Below are 19,258 nucleotides of genomic sequence, written 5' to 3' on the forward strand. Positions count from 1 at the left end.
TAGAGCTCACCCAGTACTAAGCCCGACGGCGTGTGAAATTCACGCATCAGTGTAGGGGGCATTTCCTCTCCCTGTGCCGGTTATGGTTTCCCATGAGGGCCTGGTACCCGAAAAATCACATAGCTTGGGTGGAGCTGCAGGTGCCCAGAGTGCCTTGCCCGGGAATTGAACCCGGGACGCTCCGGTCAGTAGTCCAACGCTCTATCCCCTGGACTACCGCGACCCACACATACTTATAAATAAATAAATATATATATATCTATATATACATATATGTGTGTATATATATAATATAATAATATATATAATGAATAAATATATACTATATATATGTATATTATATATATATCTATATATATACATATATACAAAGTACTTAAGTTGATCATCTTAATATTATGGAGATACTCACTTATACATGCGCACTTACCCTCGTTTAGATGGAATAAGGATTTGTTCACTACATGCCTTACTGATGAGATGTATTTTGTATGCACGAGAATGTATATACAAAAGCAGGCATGTTTTAACAGAATGTAGGGTCCGAAGCTTTAAGCTATTGTATGATGAAATATTTATACCGTTTTTGTCATTAATTTGTCATTTATTAACTAAATTAACATTTAATATTCCCCGAAAATTTTATTTCTCTCAATTTGAGAGAAAATTTAGCGTCAGTTGATAAGTAAATGAATTAATAGAATTCACAACTGACTCCTGAGAGTCTCAAAGGGAAAAATGTGTAAAATACTACTCTGCTTTAATTCATTTCACCTTACTTATGATTTTTATTTAACTTTGTCTACCAAAAACTATGTATACCAAATCAAAGGTCAAGTTATTAATGTGGGTGATTTCTTATCTGTTTCATTATTACTACGGATAGAGAAATTTCGTGAAATAAGCGACGAATACAATCCCTTTCCACTTCGATATCCGTCGCACTGGCTGTTTACAGTTTTAAAGGGAGCATCATGAAAAGCGCCATTGTTGATTTGGTTTGTTTGCCATCCATTTCGTTGGTTTTCCTGCGGGATATGTGCAATCCTAAATTTGGATTTGATTGTATAGCAAGGACGCCGATGGGATATACCTCCAATTTGACTACCTGCCTTCTTATTCTGAAAAAAACAAACGGTAACTTTGTCGGTCGGCTTCGCTCTCTGTTTTCTCTCACCTAAGGGCAAAATCAACTTCAAACTCGTGTATAACAATATCATTTGCACTCCATGTCGTCACCTTTTTTCAATTTCAATATCGCTGACCTTTTCAAAGCAAGTTCTACATGTATTATAATCCCATCGTTCTCCTATCTCTCTTTGGAAATGCTCAGACCCAGGAGATTTTCTTATTTTATTTCCACCATTCTGCCCAATGCACTTTTCTTTCCTTAAATGTTTTTCTTATTTATCATAAACATTTTCCATTTGTTGTAATTTAAAATAAATGAAAGTTAACTTAAAAAAAGACTTTCAATAGCGCGAAAGAAAACTGATTATGCATTTATTGGTCCCTATTACACGTCCATGCTTCTAATTCACTCATCAACCCTCAATTGATTATATTAATCTTGTTTATTATTCTGAAATGTTTTTTGGAAGTCCACAAAGTAAACTAAAATTCTGATTATGTTTAATATATACTCATTTTTATTAACTTTTTCATTACTGATGTCTCATTAATCCTTCCCTTACCTAATGCTTCCTTTACCTAACTCTTTAGTGAAAAAATGTTTTTGCATTTGTATGCATTTATTTCATCATACCTCTGCGGTTACTTTGTAAAAAATAATAATGCATGGAAATCGTTAAGGATAATTTTATATCAAATTAGTTGAGTTCAAGAGTATATTAAATTCACTAGATAACATGTTTTCCAATGGCGTCTCTCAGATTCGGAAAATATCTGTCATTCCATTAATACGAAGATGCTACGCACTGGTGGAGTCAGCAGAGTAATAATTGTATTAAGGTGTATGGAACAATTGTTGTAAATCTTTAGGAGCATTTCATACCAATAATTTCGCTGTTTCATTTTTATTTCATCTAATTTCGATTATTTAGATATTAATTTCAATTAAGAGAGGTTTGAAAATAATATTATAAGGATTCCTATTTTCTATTAAAATATGTAAGTAGAAAAAGTATGCACAAAAGCGATTAAAAACGATTAGGATCCCTTGCATATCACTTATAATTATTTTCAAGCATGAGCGCAGCACTATAAATTCTATTTATTTTCGTAAAAAGATTGTAAGTATAGTTTTCAAAACTTGAGATTATTGAACAAAATTCTTGTTTAAGTTTGAAAGCCAAAGGAAATAGTACGCAATTATTACCCTCATTACTATTTCTGTTTTCTTTTTAAGTTGCTGGTGGCGTTCTCTACATTTAATTAATAGCTGGTACTCAGAGAATCAAGTTAGAAGTGTTTCTGGAATAAGTATGGCCCAAAAACTTCAGGTTCTTTTACACAAATTATAACTGATTCTTTTACACGCTTCTGGCAGCATGTTACGTTGTCAATGGCTTGTAGATAGGTTTCGTTGATTCTGTCTTCAATTAGCTACCTCATTTCTCTAAGTAATCTATGAAAAACGGTCTTTTATTCAGATGTGATAACCTATTGCCTTCTAAATCTTTAATTAACACATCTTTGGGAAGAATTGGTTTTTGTAACGCATACTCGTATATGCATTCAAAGTTTCGGTTTGTAGTTGTCGACGTTCCTAAAATATAAGTTGGTATTATTTTAAAACCTACTAGGCGAGCGCATTTATAACATAATTAATAGTCTCTGTAGGTTTGTATCTTATTATTTAAAATATTTCCAAAATAAACGGTGATTATGTTACATATTTTACAGCTTGATATCATAATATTTTATAATGATCTAACGTAGGCAGAAGTTGGTCACGGAAGTGTTGCCAGACATTCAATATTCACCTTGCTGGATTCGCTTATTTCATCCTCATGATATCCATTTGGTATTCTTTTTTGTGTGTACTCAAACTGGGTAACCATATTGTGTGTGCTCTTATGATTGCTAAACTCATGAAGTACTGCATGACTACTTTGCGAGCCACACTTACGGGCAAAGGATGCACCGGAGATTTTAAGTTAAGGAATTATGAACTATTTTATGACATGTTCATGAAAGAAGAGATATGTAATAAAACTTACATCCATAAAACTTTCAGTGTTTAGCGATTCTGCACCTAAATACACAAACATACATCAGCGTTTGCGGATGTCATGATATTCAAACCTCATACCTCGGAACTATACTATCATATTTATTCTGATTAGGATAGCTTTTCCATCTAATGACAGGTAAAAGGAATTCTGTCAAACTTGATTTAAATTGGAAACAATTTTAGACAGTTAATGGTTCGTCTATGAAATACATTCAATATCTCATTCGAATCAAAACACTTTTTTCGAAGCTTTAGTTGGTTATTGAATCAAGGATCATCTTTCAACCGATTCCATTTGTATAAATAATTAACAGTAGACATTCAAAAAGAGGTTTTGGTGAGAGCCATGAGTAAATATTGTATATGCCCTATTTCGGATACATTTATCACCACGGAACTTGAATACTCTTTCTTTACTAATGAGAAATACACTTGGAGACAAAACAAGCAAATATATACGCATAATTTTCACGATTCAGTAAAAAGTGCAAAAAATAACTTTTAAAATAATTTGATTTCTTGAACACAAGAACATTAAAGTAAATTAAAATAGAAGTATTAAGAAATAATTTTTGTATGCAAATAATACAAATGAGTTTAAAATGAATTATTCAACGAATATTTCTCTGTACAGTATTGAGATGAGTTCAAACTTCGTCTTTCAGCGTCAATCTTTGAGTTGTGTGGCGCTTTATGTTTATGAGCAAAATGTTTTTCAAGGCATGATTATGATTGACTACGATTCAAAGTTGGTTTTAGTATATTTAGTGGATAAGCGATTTTTATTATATACTTGCATATTAATTTGCCTGTGTTTTTTATATTTCAGTGGTTGCTGACAAACACCAAAGAGTTGCAAATGATCATATTCAGACTTAAATACACACGTTCAATTTGATATTTTTCGTCGAGAGGACCTGTTGTGATCGAGCAACAGAAAGAATTTGAATCATCATGCCATTGGGATACAAGAAATTTTCTCCGAGGAAAAGAAAGTATCAGTGGAAAGGAAGTGAAATATTATCTCCTGTACAATTCCATATAGTAGCATCATGGTGAGTCTCATTATATAATTTTGTAGCATTATTGCTCTAATGCCATGATCCAGTGAACTTCAATACCATCAGCATGTTACATAATATACATTATATCAAGTCTGTCATCTATCAGAACAATGCCATGATAAATTATTTTCCTGATATGCTGACATTATTGACGTTCTAGGAAGATATGCCATACAAATTCTATTCAATTAAAGATAAGACTGTTTGAATAAATAACTGACATTATTAGTTACCCTTTCACGTTACTAGTAACTCTTGTATATGTTTTGGAAATGACGATGGTGCCATATAAGTTTGGTTTGAATATCAAGGGTTAGAATCAAGAAAACCTAACCTTTATTATTATAAATGATAGATTTACGGCAAAAGTAAGGTGGTTTTATACGTTGATGTGGATTATCTTTCAGCCCTTAAGCAGAAAAATAAGGCATACTGGACCATTCCTGAGGGGTATCAAATAAGTTTGCTTCAAACTAGCCTGGCCAAATAATTTATGCAAAATGCTAACTGTAATAGGATTGATGTCTTGGTACGGTGTGTTATCGTGATACACGTATGTTATCATCATATGGATTTCACCAGAAGGTGAAAATAAGAATTTAAAGCTTAAGTCCTTAGCAGGAAATTCGGCATGATGAGCACCAGATATGTTTGCGTTAAATTATTTTTCCCACTTTTATACTACATACCCTATATGGCCTTTATCTGTCTTCGCTTTTCACCAGTTTTAGGTTGAATATTTAGTAGGTTGTGTTAGGATTATTAGTGAATAAATGATCGTATAACTTGCTATTTACCTGTCGAGATAAACCATGCTCTAGTTAAAACTTAATTTATCTGTAGGGACAATAAGCATTCAGGACAATTATGCCAACCAGATTAGTCTGTTTTTAGTAAATTTTTCATTGGCTGCTAGCATGGTTTTCGCCTACTTTACTAGAAAAATAACATGACAATTAACATGGAGGCAAACCATGAATCAGCCGTTGTGGTACCTTGAGGACATAATAAGGAGAAAAATTACGAATAATGACCTAATTAAACCGATTTATTTGTATTATTAATTAATTTATTATTCATTTCATTGAGTATACACAGGGTGTTTTCAATGAAAATGTTTAGCTAATTTTTATTTTAAATTAGTTTTCATTTTATTCTAATTCAATTGCTTTTTTTGCATTTATTAGTCGTTTTGATTGAAATATAAAAGCAATGAATCAAACATAACGAAATATTTTAATCGTGGAAGATTTATTTTGTTTATTTATTATCAGAATTTTGAAGGAAAAGACTGGTATTCAGATTTAGTAAATTATTCATCAATGTAAGTCCCATATGAGATTTTATAATTCCATTAGTTAAAGTTTTACTCGATTTACTATATCTTTAACCGAAATACTAGCCACATTACTTTTATATATGCTCTTAAACTTTCTTAAGTCTGAAATATTAGTCGTGGGTGTTTTTTGACCAATACAGCAGTGTTGATCAATGCAGGTGATACAATCATTTCCGTGTTTTAAACTTCGCATCATTGGGTTTGGTTTTCTCTTATTTGAAACGAATGAGTGTGTCTTCTAAATGTGTTTTCCTATCGAGCGTTGAAATCACCTGCAATAAGGAAAGACGTGTTAAGCTCATATATATGAAATATTATTATCTTTGTTATTTGAATTTCAAGAAATAGAACAAACTACAATATGAGAACGGTTAAATGGCCATTGGTTTAGTTAAACTGTGATAAATGTGTTTTCAAAGTCACTATTGTAGTTCCTTTACAAGTCCCTTCTATTCAATGACGGCAAAAATTCACCTTATGAACCCGTCAAGGTTGTATTAAAACTGATCTGTATAACTACAAGCCATGAAATCAATAATCCTATCTGAAAATACAAAATATAATGCTATAATTAGACGATCAATAGGTGGTCTTAACCAGAATTTTAGAAGGGCTGGAGGTTGAGCTAAGGAGAGAACTCGTAATTACTTATTTCCACTGTCATATACGTGTCATGTACGTTTGCACTTATGTCCAAAGCCTGTTTTTTTTCCACCGTAAGGAATTTAAAATGAGCATTATTTGTCACTCTTTAGCGTCAAAATCATTCTCTTATTTGATGAGTGAAACCAGATTTCAGCCGTGTAGTAAATTAGCAGAATCATAATACAAAGGGCCGTAAGAAATGCGATCGGGAATATATGTTTTAGTCCATTTTAGCTGAATACTGAAAAGCGGCGAGAGAGGATAGGAATACGAACGTGCGTGCTGAATTTGAGCTCATCCTCTGCGGCTCAATTCGTCGACAGAAGGGCACACGAGCTGTGCACAGAAACGATTGGATACGGCAACGCTTGTGGACACGGAAGCGGGGGCGATAACTCACATCTGTTGGCTGCAGGAAATTTAGAGTCAAGTGAGCGGCGGGAGGGGTTTGGCTCTTTGAGGCCCATGCGGATAGGCAGGTAAACTGGGGAAGGGTCCACGGACTAGGGAAGGGGTGGGGTTTGGTGTGGGGGGAGGGAGTGAGGGGGGAAGGGTTAACGGGGGAAAGGCGGTGGCGGGGCGAGATGAACTAGCAACCAGTGGGACCGATGTCAGATAGGACGGGCGGAAGAATGCCTGCCCCGGAATGGAACGAGGCTTAGGAATAGGCGAGGTCTGCTGCGTGGCTTGGGGTGGAGCACGGCCCGTCTTGAGGCTTCCAGCACGGCCAATGGGGGGAAAGTGGGGAGGGGACTCCAGTCTCCATGGAAACCGGAGTGATTTACAACGGCTCAGCACATTCGTGCTTCGCCTACCAGCGCCACGCGTCTTCGATGGGTGGGAAATGCTAAATACCTGCTGCTCCCGGCCGACCCTATCCGAGGAGTAGGGCACGTCGTTGAACAAAGGGAAGCTGCTATTTCCAATGTATTCGAATTGACTGCTGAACTCGTTCATCGTTGATATGTTTGTGTTTAGAACGTCTTTCTCCTGTGGCTTGCCTCTGACGTTTGAAAATTTAGGAAACAGTCAGCGCAGTTAGTTTAAGTATGAGGAAGTCTATCAGTTTTTTTTTAAAGAGGCACTGCAGAGCGGAGTTGCTGGTTTCTTCGCTTTTTGATAGTTAGCCATAGGCCTTTTCCAAGCAGTGTGTGTGTGTAGGAATATGCACTCCTGTATTTTTGGTGTAACAACATTTTATCCTCTTCGGAGTCATTGGAAATTCAGTAACAGGTAACTATCGGCATATGCAACTCATTTTTCTGGAAAAATCTAATCGCCATATTTTGCTGGGTGATAAGTAATTACCTTGCAAAATACTCATTAAATGAAAGAGTGCGGCAAGTGATGTGTAAATCAATCAATATTTGAACTTTCAATGACTGAGGAATTATATATACCTACATATTCGACTGATGTCACTTCTTTGGAATAATATCCCTTCTGCAAGCAGGCCAGTTAAGGGCATTATCATTTCTTGAATTGGAGTCCTTTATGAGCATTCATTCCTTTTTATAATCAAAGCTGAAAAAATGTACGTTTTGTCTGACAATGTCATCAATCCTATAATGGGAATTTTTTTATCAGAGGTTGATATTGTGATTATATGTTGTTCAAATGTGATAATTTTCACCATTTACAATTATATTGTTGTTTATTTTTTGGGAATGGAAAAAATGTTGATCGAGGGAAAAGCGAGTAAACGGAGATAGAAATATTTAGGGAGTGGAGAATTCAAGAAATTAAATTAAAAGTTAATGTACTGCAGGCACATATTGCAATTCTAGTTTCCAAATTTGGTAGAAGGATCCTTTTCATAATTTCCATTTAATTCAGGGCGGTCCGTTGTCATGTGAATTGGTACGTGAGTAGCATTACTTCCGTAAGAGTAATCTTTTGAAATATATCATTTGGTTCCACTTTTAGTGACTATAGGGTAATTCTAGACTTCGTGTTGGGGAATGTGTGCTGTACATATTGATTATGGGGTGTATACAGACGATAGGTAGAGATGTTGAAATTTTTTAATCGAACACTCTCAAAATAAGTCACGAAAATTCTCTTCATTTCCATCACATAACGTCTGTTCTCCCCTTCTTCCAACCAATACTATTCTCCCATTCTTCATCTTATTCGGCTTTTCCCTTCCTTTCAACCAACATTTTCTCCAACACATAGGGCTCATTCTCTCTCTCACCTCTAAAACCTCTCATCCCCATCTCCCGCCACATTCCCATCACCCCGCCTCCTCAGTCCCATCTCATTCTTCAGTGAACTCCCCCCCTCACAGCTAAGGAAGGAATTTCGGTAGAAGGGACCCCAAAGGCACCGAAAGGCCAACCCACCATTGGCCAGAGTCGTCCTCGTAGTCCCTCCCGTCCCGCCAGGGCTGAAACTTCCTCCCTTTCCCTCGCCTAGACCAGCTAACCTCCTCCCCCTCCGTCCGCCTTTCCAAAACTCCTCTTCCCCCCATTCCTCGCCACCGCTTCTAACCCTCTTCCTCCCCGCTCTCTCCCCATCTACCCTCCCCATATCCTTTTACCGGCCTAACTCGCCACCCCCTTCCCCTCTTACTCCCCTCTCTCAATCCACGGCCTAGAGATCCCTTTTCCCTTATAAGGGTGAAGGGGCGGAATGCTCGAAACGAAAATGGAGGACGCAGAGATTAAGGAGCCGCCGCGGTCGGAGGGGGCTGACGTGGGAGTTGAGCAAAAGGAAGTTAATTAGGGAAAGGCTTGGGGGTGAGAACGGAGATGGGGTGGCGCGGAACCCCCGGGGGAGTGAGTGGGACCGGAGGGAGGAAGGAGTTTAGGGAGGGGTAAGAAAAATGATGAGGGGAGCAGCGTTGCGCCTGATTCCCTCGGTTTGATAATTCCTTCGGTTATTTGCTCTTCATGCATCCCCATCCTTTCTTTCTTCTTTTTTGGGAAATCCAACCCCCTGCCCACCATCCGAGAGTCGTTGCATTTTATAATGGCTTAATCCATTTTTTCTTTTTTTCCTCGATATTATCTCCGCTAATTTTGTCTTGGCGGTCTCAATTAAATTTTCCGGCTTAATAATTGTGGATGGCAAAGTACTGCAATATATCCTGCTGGAGAAGCGGTATTTTTATATGTTAACGCATTGAAAATTTTAATCATTTCATTTTGTTTTTTCTCGGGAGGGTTAGGCGTCCAAGCAAATGTGAAAAGCATAAAGAGGAACGGGAGTGATGGTGGTGCGCCCATCCTCTTTTAGTTCTGAATGATAATATAGCAACAGATACTATTTTGTAGTTAATGCTGTTTGGCGTTTTAACTAGTTTGCTATTTCATATTTAATACCAGCGTCTTTTGGGTACACGCTATGATATTTGGTATTTATGGCTTGGTAATTGTGGCCTGGAACATTCAGAGACAATTGTGTCATTCTTTCTTCTAGCCAGCTTTTATATAGACAATTAAATCAACTATGTCGATTCTGGTGGCCTTCGTTTCGCAAAAGTACATCACTGCTACATTGAATTCCAAGCTTACACGAGATATATCGCATAATGTCACCATGTTATTGAAGACATTCAAGATTTGTATAAAAAGTATAGGTAACAATTTTTTCTTGACATTAGCGTGAAGTGCTGAATTCAGACCGTCGGATAAGCGTGCGCATGATCGCAAATAGTATTGACATTGATAATGTGACAGTGAAAACCATTATCACTGAAAATTTGGCGAGGCGAAAGGTCTGCGCTAAACTCGTCGTGAAGGTCTTGAGCGCTTGAGCCTCCAAGGAAACCGATTACCTGACAAAAAACGACCTCGTGACGATTCCCCAATCCCCTTACAGTCCCGACTTGGCACCAGTAGACTATTTCCTATACCCAAAAATGTAACCTTCCTTCAAAGGACACCACCATTGGACCCTAAGTGCCGTCAAAGCAGCTTGTACGCGTACCCTTAAGGACCTTTCGAAATCCGCCTACCAGGGAGCCTTCGAGTCGTGGAAAAGCCGCTGGCAAAAGTGTTTTGACACTCAAGGGGATGTACTTTGAACAATTTTGAGGCATTGTAGCCATATCTGAAATAAATCCATTTTCCTTAAACTTTTCCCGATACATTTTGTACAAACCAAGTAGCATGATGTATGGCAACAATATTTTTCCCTATTCCATTGTCACTATACTGAGATCTCTTCAGTTTTGAAATTACTCCCTATACTCTTTCTCTCTCTTTACCTTCATTTTTTATTGAGGATTCCCAGTTATTGCTCCGAATTTTATCTTACCTCAGCTGTATGATTTGGAGTGGTTTTTTGATACCCTAGAGACGGTTTAAAAATATTTATGAACCTGGCTCTTTTGCACTAAATCACGGAAATTATTCGTCCGTCTTTTTATTATTTTCATTTAATATCGGCTAATTTTATTTTTTATTGATTTATAAAGAATTTGTTCATTTATTGCGTTATTTGTTTATTTTCTCTTAAATGAATTGTATTTGGGCCCTTTTAAATTTGGCGATACATATTAATACCTGTTCTTCTATTGACAGCTCGTACTGGGGTTTACATGAGTCAGCATTTAATAATTTTCCATCGCCTAATTACTGTGATCACTGTATATATTTCAATCCGGGATGTTCTAGCCTCCCTTCACTTGGTCCCTGAGTTTATGCTGCACTAAAAACAGCATATTTGAAATCTTCCTGTCCTCCGAAATTTCCCGCTTTATACTTTTCCAGCTTTTTTGAACAGGGTTGCTATCTATTCTAATTTCATTCCGGGAGCTTTTTTCCATTCAGTACCGTTTTGCCATCCCTTCATTCCCAATAATTTTTACATTTTGGCCTTCTGCGAGGACGGCATTCCAATTTGTAGAATACCGAGAGAATCACCGATAGATATATTTTTCAAGAATGTATCTGATAGTAGATCTCAATATTATTAATGTTGCTATGGATATGATGTGGATAAGCATATCTTATAGATTATGAATAATGAAATTCATATTATAGAGAGGTTTTACTTGGAAATAATAGAATTAGCCAAAACGAAATGTGTATTCGACAACTGCATCTGTTATTTCAACGAATCCGTATATTAATTCAACCTTAAAATAAATTTTAAAGTTAAAAATGTGAAATAATAATCTAATACTTTGGTGGGAGCTAATTCAAGGGCTGACATTGCTTAAATTGATTGTTTTTTGTAGAATCAACCAAAATACTTTTTTCGGTAATAGGATAATTGAATTACTATATATTCCTCCCTTACTTCCGTGGTACTCTCTTGCTAATCCATTTGATTTCATAATCTTCATAGCTATTTGTATGCATGTGGACTTGCCGTACCTATTACCATGTATCTGTGGGTTACGTTCCTGAATTAACGGTGATTATCCGTTCCGCATTTAAGCACTATCCTATTGCGCGATATCTACTCTTGGATGTTGCTGCACATTGTACATAATAGGGTTCTACGACACGTCATTGACTTAATATATCATCTCGTCTTATTAATGCTGTTGTATAACTAATCACGGAGTTGAATTACATAACCTTTGCGTCAAGTCATTTTGATACTAATATTTGTTTCTCTGCCAAAAAACATCTGCCAAAGCCCATTTTAAAGTAAATTTGTATGTATTTATTATTATTATTAACATCACTTATTCCTTCCTCTGGTGAATATTGAAATACTCTGCGATTTTACTTACATTTGATTTTATCGGCTTATTCTTTTTTTGAACTTGTTATTTTTCTAACAATTAATTGTGCCCTTAGTGCCCTTAAAGGTTAATATTCTTATGTTGTCCCCAAAATGAGGAGAGCTATGTGAGTTCTGACCACTGAGGCCATTTTGACTCATAACCGTTCCAAACGAAAAACACCACTTGGCACTCCAGTATGAGCCCTCTGCGTGAAAATTGGACAAGAAAATGCGAAAGGAAGTCGTCGAGTTTACTATACCAATAAATTTTAAGCGGAGTATCCGAGATAGCAGATCTTGGTTCTCAGACCGGCTTGGTTATTCCATCCCGACTCCGCGGTACTTAAAGCCTTCAACAAGTCTGTTTCGCTCAGATTGCGCTCCAAAGTACTCGGTATTAGACCCTCAACGAGTCTGATTCCCTCACATTACGCTCCAAATGTTTATCTCTTATCGTAAAATATCTTTTCCACGGCATTGTCTTCATTCAATCGTGGCTCGCGAAAGTTCCCCGTCCGCGAATCGTCCCGTCTAAATTTTTTAATATTTTCCATTAATTAGTTTTCCAGGTGGGAATAATTTTTCCGCGACGAGCATGGTTAGGCGAGCCGGAGGGAGGGAGGTTTTAAGGGAGATGAGCGAGGTGGGACGAGCGGCCTGGTCGGGTTTGGAGGGGGACGGGAAGTGAGTTCTCGAAGGAAGGGAGCGGTGGGAGGAATGATGCAGCCAGCAAAGAGTCGAGACGAGACGGGGCTGCTTGGAAGGGAGGAGGGTTGGTGGGGGAAGGAGAGAGAAAGAGTGAGAGAGAGAGAGACGAATGCTAAGAGAGGAATGCTCTCGTCTGGATGATTCTACTTTTTTTGGAAGCCACCGATTTCTGGAAGTGCAGTTTTTTCACGTGCAGCTTTCCAGCAATCCATTGTGTTGTCCTTTCACTGGGCAATCTGTTATTCTATCGATTGTTCCTAGTCTTGGAAACACCTATTTTTGATCCCGGCGGGAAAACGCGAGTGATGAAAAAGAAAAACCGGAAGAAATGTCTAATCGCATCGAGACGTCTCGTTTCTTTCATGACTCGCGTCTCACCCACGCCCACTCTCTCCCACTATCTCTCCGCATCCCTCTCTCTTCCTCCCCTTCCTACAAACTCAGCACGTTTACTCTGCCCTCACTGTCACTCCCCCCTTCCGCCCCCTCCCACACCCGTCTCCACCACCCCTCCCCTCCCGTCGCCGACGCGTCTTTCCCTTTTGCACACACGACATCTGCGCTCCCAGACAACCTCGCGTCTTGTACGAATACCCGAGCCGAAAATTCCCTCACGTGGCGGACGGGTGCTCAAACCCCGTCCTTTGGCCACGGGAGCTCTCTTATCCCCTCCTCCTCCCTCCCCCCGACTCCCCCGGGATAATAAGGTGCTGTTGTAGGGAGGCTCCCAGACGAATGTTGAGTGCGGTCGAATAGAGGGTTTTGCGTTCATCTGGGGAGTGTAACGCGGGGCGGAGGTCGGAGTAAGGTTTAGTGGGCGGGGGAGGAGATGGGCGGGCGGGTGAGGGTTTGGAGGACGGTCGGGAACGGAGGAGGAGGATGTCTGACACGTCTGGGAGGGTTAGGTGGGGGAGGGTGTCCGGGGGGGAGGTGGGTGGGGGAGTGATCGTCTGGGCTGTATGAGAAACCCTCTCTCCTCACGCTGCCTCCGCTACGCTCCTCCCGCCTTCAGCCCCTCCCCGCCCAACCCTCCCCCTTATCCTCCCCACTTCCCTCTCGCCATCCGCTAGCTCCTCCAAGTCTCCTGCCAAGGACTCTCGTGGTGGGGGAGGGTCTCCCTCGTGAAGAGATGGGGGAGGGAGGGTGTAGGGGTGGGTCGCAGCCCTCGATGGGGAGGGTGGTCAAGGAAAAAAATCAGGCTCCGGGGGATAGGGATGGGGTGGTTGAGAGAGGAGGGAGGGTGTGTTTTGCGAGACGGGAAGGGGAGGGCGGTGGTGGTGTCGGCGGGGTACCAGCACGGGTGCATCAGTTCCGCGAGTCTGTAGCCTCGTACCCCGCCCGAGACCCCGCTGCCTGCTCTTGCGCTATCTTTCTTTTTGGGAGTTTTTGCATTGTGGCCCTTAACGTCGTCGAGAGGCAGATGTTTCCCCAATGCATGGGTATTTCCTCTTATTACCTACCTTTTGGGGCAGTATTTCGAACGAGTCGGGGGAAAACGACCCAAAAACGTCATTCGTCCTTCTACGATTACAGCGCCTTAATGTTTAAGAGAAAACTCGACGCACTCTTTCGTCTGCTGTATATTTTTTTTTAATTTTAAGAAATTTCGTGCGAAGTCATCAATTTTTTCATGGCCGGTCTCATTTGAAGTCTCGTCGTTATTATGAATTTTTGGCACTTTATTTTTCTTTGATCTTCATCACAGTTATCTGTAGATACGATAGAAATAGGGGATTGAAATCGTGACGGAAAAAATCCCAGTTGGAAAAATAATGGCAAAGTTTTTCCGTTTGAACGGTCGTTCATCTCGTTACCCTAGGAAAAGAATGGAAGATGTCGACGAAAAACACTTCGTTGCTCCAGCGACGGAAATTCTACTCTTTTTCTCTTTTTTATGGCTGCTTGCTTGGTCCCGACGGGTTCACGGTCGGTGCAAGGCGGTGCATGGCAACAGATTAGTGATGCGTGGAGATACACCATACGGTCTTTTGCTTATGACCTTTTTTTGAGCTGGCACTGTAAGGAACAGCGAGAGCATTGAATATTTTCCGTTCCTTCGCAAAGTTTTTTATATTGCTGTCAAAAATACACGAGGCAGCCCTTATTCGCCACTCTACTTGGCTATGGATATTTTGTCTACGCCTATGGGAATGGAGCTTAAAAGCCGGATTTGCCCAGAAATTTTCCTGTGTTTTATGGTTCTGATTTGACTACTCATTAGTATAGCCGCGAGACATTCAGCTATTCAATGTTCGCAGTTAGACTAATCGAACGCATCCCTAATACTTCTGCGTTAAATCATATCAACTGTTCAACCATAGGCTTCTTTCTCGTTGAAACGTTATCTTGGCTCAGTGAAAGCTATCATGTTTTTACATATCGAGCAGAGAAATTACGAAGGTCTTCTAATAATCGTATTTATGTAATTAAGATCATTTTTCAGTTAAAAAAAATATCGGTAGAATATTAACTTGATAACCAATGCGGGAATCGCGTAACTCCGCCGTGATACAAAACTGCTGATAGAAGATGGAAATTAATTTGGGATTACAGGTATATCATCCGTTATTTTCACCCGTTAGGCTGGAAGTGGTCATCGATGCTTATTTGTCTTGGAATATTCAGTAAATCCAGGAATTTACATTTTCCATCGTCTGTTACCCCCCCATTTTTTTATCCTGTTGGAGAAAATTAAGTCCTCCTCTCCTCATGAGACTACCCTCTTTTACTTTATAAGACCTTTTTACAATTAGAAAACACGGATGGTAAAAACAAAATTTTAACGAAACATGATAATTTTATATTATTTATGATTAAATAAAACTGGAAATATTTGTATTTATGCATTATCTTCCATGCCCACGAAAATATTTTAGTTCGTTGATTCATTATAATTGAGATTCGTGTCTTAATAATGTATCAAAACACGACAAGAAAGAGTTATCATAACGGATGATAGGTACCGCGCTTTTTTTTAGCTCGAATGCTTGGCATTTCATGCGTTATGTCTATTATAATTTGCCATCATAATTATACAACTCTCATTCTAAAATTTAATAGCATTGTAGCTCAACAAGTGTTTCTCCCAGCGAATATTGAACCATAGGTTTTATTAAGAAAATTTTTGAGACATATCTTATTCAAATTAAGACCGAGAGTTTTGAGGTGGATGTATATAATTGATACCGCGGCAATGACCTATCTGCAAAAATTATTGTTAATACCTTCTAACGATTTATTTTGGAGGTTAGTATAGCGTATCTACTGTGTTATGAAGGTGAGTGTTCCCTGTTTACACTGACGTTTTTCGTCTTTGAACCTTTTCAAGTGTTCATTGTCTTTTTTTTGGGGAAACGCCCGAAATTGCGTAGGAACTTCGCTTAATATCGCTAAAGTGATTCTCTTTTTACGCAAAGTATGCCTCAAGAAACAAAATATTGGGATACACTACAATGCCCATAACAATGAACTGTGTGATCTGATGTCCCGGCTGACCATTTAAAACATTTATGGAGCCATCTCGTTAGGATTCGTTTATTGGCCATTTCATTTAATTGAGTTGAAGGCGTAATCCTTATGCATGGAGAAACTTGTAACTGGTTTCATTGAATTGCAGGTATAGATAATATTCAATTGAAACACTTTTTTTTTGTTTTTATTGTCATGCAACAATAGTCCGTCGCATTTTGAAAAAAGAATTTTTCACATTGAAGTCTTCAACATTTATCCAACCATCCTAATCTTTGTGTTTCGGCAGTCCAATTCAAAGTGAAAAATTATTTGAATGATTGATAAAATGCTGAAAACAGAAAATCCTGCTTGAAATATTCCTGGGAAACCATTACCGGCACAGGGAAAGGAACTGCCCCCCCTACCCTGATGTGTGAATTTCACACGCCGTTAGGGTTAGTACTGGGTGAACTCTACCATTACCAACCAAACCGACCTTGGGGTTGATTATTGTGTTTTGGTTTATAAAACAATATAGATGATCGCTTTCCATTGCAGTGGTCTCGAATCTCTCTGATAGTTTGTTCACCTCATTTTCAAGTCATGCAGTATGCCTCTATGGAAAATGCTTGCATAGAAACACTAATAAATCAACTTAATGAAATTAGTGCTTCTATACGTATTTCACATGGGGAACTGCTCCGTGAAGATGAGTTTTAAACCATAAACCAATATTTTCACGGAGCCAAATTCCCATCCCAACATATGCTATGCAACATATGTATATTGTTTAATTTTTATAGAGAGATCGATTCCTCTGCAATTTAACTCATTAAAATATATCGCCAATTGATAATCCTTATCGAACGGGATGGCTAAATATGATCATACTCTCTGCGTATCTATTATCATACTTTGTAATGCACTACATTTTACCAGCCCCATTGATTACTTTACTTGCTCTTTAGGCGAAGTACTTAAACCAAAATCTTCTCCTGTAGTTATTTTTCCTCCATATTTATAATGTTATTAATTGCTTCCAGTAAGCGATTGCATTACCCGTGTGCTTTTTTGATTCTTCCTCATAATCACCGCCCTTAGCACTGAATACAGAAATCCCCTAATTCGTCCATTTTATGTCCGAAACTCTCAATTTTTTTCAGAAATATTATCGGAAAGGGAAAAACCATATTTCTCTCCATCTATTCATATTTCCGGCTTTGTAGAGTCAATTATTATATTAATCTTAAAGAAGCGCCGATTAATAGCCGCCAAACTAAATTCCCTTCATAATTTATGACAATCTGAAGCTCTTCTTTAGTGACATTGGAATTTCTGAATTTTGATGGTCTAATTGATGCATTACTGATCTAATGGGTCGTAAAGGATATCATTCAATAAAATGCGATGTCCTCTTTTTAGCCAAGACTAGGACAACTGCATCATGCATCGAGAGAATTAAAAATTTCTAAATATTGAATATGTCAGATAAATAGTGACAAGTATCCTCCCTTTTTAATACCTAGAGGCCATATAATTTGCCATACGCAAAATGGGTCAGAGGTTAGAGTACAAGAGTTTCCATAGAAGTCTTTTCCTGCGTCTCTCAAACAAGTCTTTCTTTTCCTTATAATATATATATATATATATATATATATATATATATATATATATATATATATATATATATATATACACATATATATATATATATACATATATATATATACATATATATATGTGTGTATATATATATATATACATATATATATATATACATATATATATACATATACATATATATATATACATATATATGTATATATATATATACATATATATATATACATATATATATATATATATATATACATATATATATATATATATATATATATATATATATAAGTAGATTTATTTTAGATATTGATACAATACCTCAAGTTCTTCAAACTACATTCCTTGAGCATCGAAACAATTATTACTAAGGTTTTTTCACGATTCGAAGGCTCCCAGGTAGGTGGATTCCGAAAGGTCCTTAAGGGTGCATCTACATCTACTTTATAGCCCGCAAGCTGCCGTAAGGGCATGTGGCGGGGGTTGTTAGGAACCACCTGTAAAAAAAGCCACAAATTTATACAATCCACAAGAAAAACATGGTATGCATTCATGCAAAAACCATTAAAACCCATACACATGCAAACATTCAAACTACCAACTAACATAACGTACATATGCTACGCGTGAAAGCCTCTATGACGGCACTTAAGGTCCCATGGTGGTGTCCTTTGACAGAGATTTACATTTTTGGGAATAGTCTACTGGTGCCAAGTCGGGACTGTAAGGGTGTTGGGGAATCGTCAAGATGTCGTGTTTCGACAGGTAATCGGTTTCCCTTGTGTCTCAAGTGACCTTCGCGACGAGTTTAGCGCAGATCTTTATTATCGCCAAATATTCAGTAGTAATAGTGTACACTATCATCTTAGGAATACCAATACGATCTCCAATCATGTACACACTGTGTCGGTTAGACGGTCTGGATTCAGCACTTCACGCTCACGTCGGGCGTTTTCGTCGGTTTTTGGCGTCGACGGCCATCCATGCTTTCGTCGATGGCCGTTCATGCGTCAACTCTTGACAAATCATCCCCAACGTCTCCGTTCCCGATTTCGCCAGTCAAACATAAAATTTAATGGCGTACCACTGTTCAATCCTTCGCTGCATCTTCCGCTTGCACTGAATTATTACTCGACAGAGTTCCACTAAAAACACGATCTAGCCTAAACGAATGCTCGCAGGCGCTTGGCGTGTGTTGAAAGTCAGACCCCCTACCACCGACTCTCCGTGTTGCGACGAACAGTCATTTCAGGAAAAAATTGTTTCCGGTACTTTTTAACAAAACTTGTATTCGCATACACAATATAATTTGGTGGCTTAGTGAAGTACTCAAAATACGGCCTTTGAAAGTTTCTTCCTGGGTTCATGAGAAATAGGATTAATTTATAAGGTTCTGTTTACCTAATTTAAATTTAAACTATTACAACCTTTAAAAAGCGTGGCATTTAGAGTCTTGGAATTTAAATCATTATTTTTGATGAAATTACGATCTCCGAGGTGTCACGAATATTCTTCCATTTAATTACTTGGTATCACGCCATGGATATATAATAT

At 38.2% G+C, this 19,258-nt stretch overlaps 1 protein-coding gene across 1 annotated transcript in view; it reads left to right on the forward strand.

Annotated features, from left to right (window-relative positions):
• The window catches only part of LOC139687525 (uncharacterized), a 585,660-nt gene that overhangs the window by 42,188 nt on the left and 524,214 nt on the right, over positions 1–19,258 (forward strand). The window contains exon 2 of the mRNA XM_071584720.1: positions 4,026–4,251. The gene's annotated coding sequence lies outside the window, so the exon portion shown is untranslated. The remainder of the gene's footprint in view (positions 1–4,025; positions 4,252–19,258) is intronic.

This window comes from Hetaerina americana, unplaced genomic scaffold (assembly GCF_022747635.1).
Source record: "Hetaerina americana unplaced genomic scaffold, ioHetAmer1.1.p SCAF_2, whole genome shotgun sequence".
Taxonomy (NCBI): domain Eukaryota; kingdom Metazoa; phylum Arthropoda; class Insecta; order Odonata; family Calopterygidae; genus Hetaerina; species Hetaerina americana.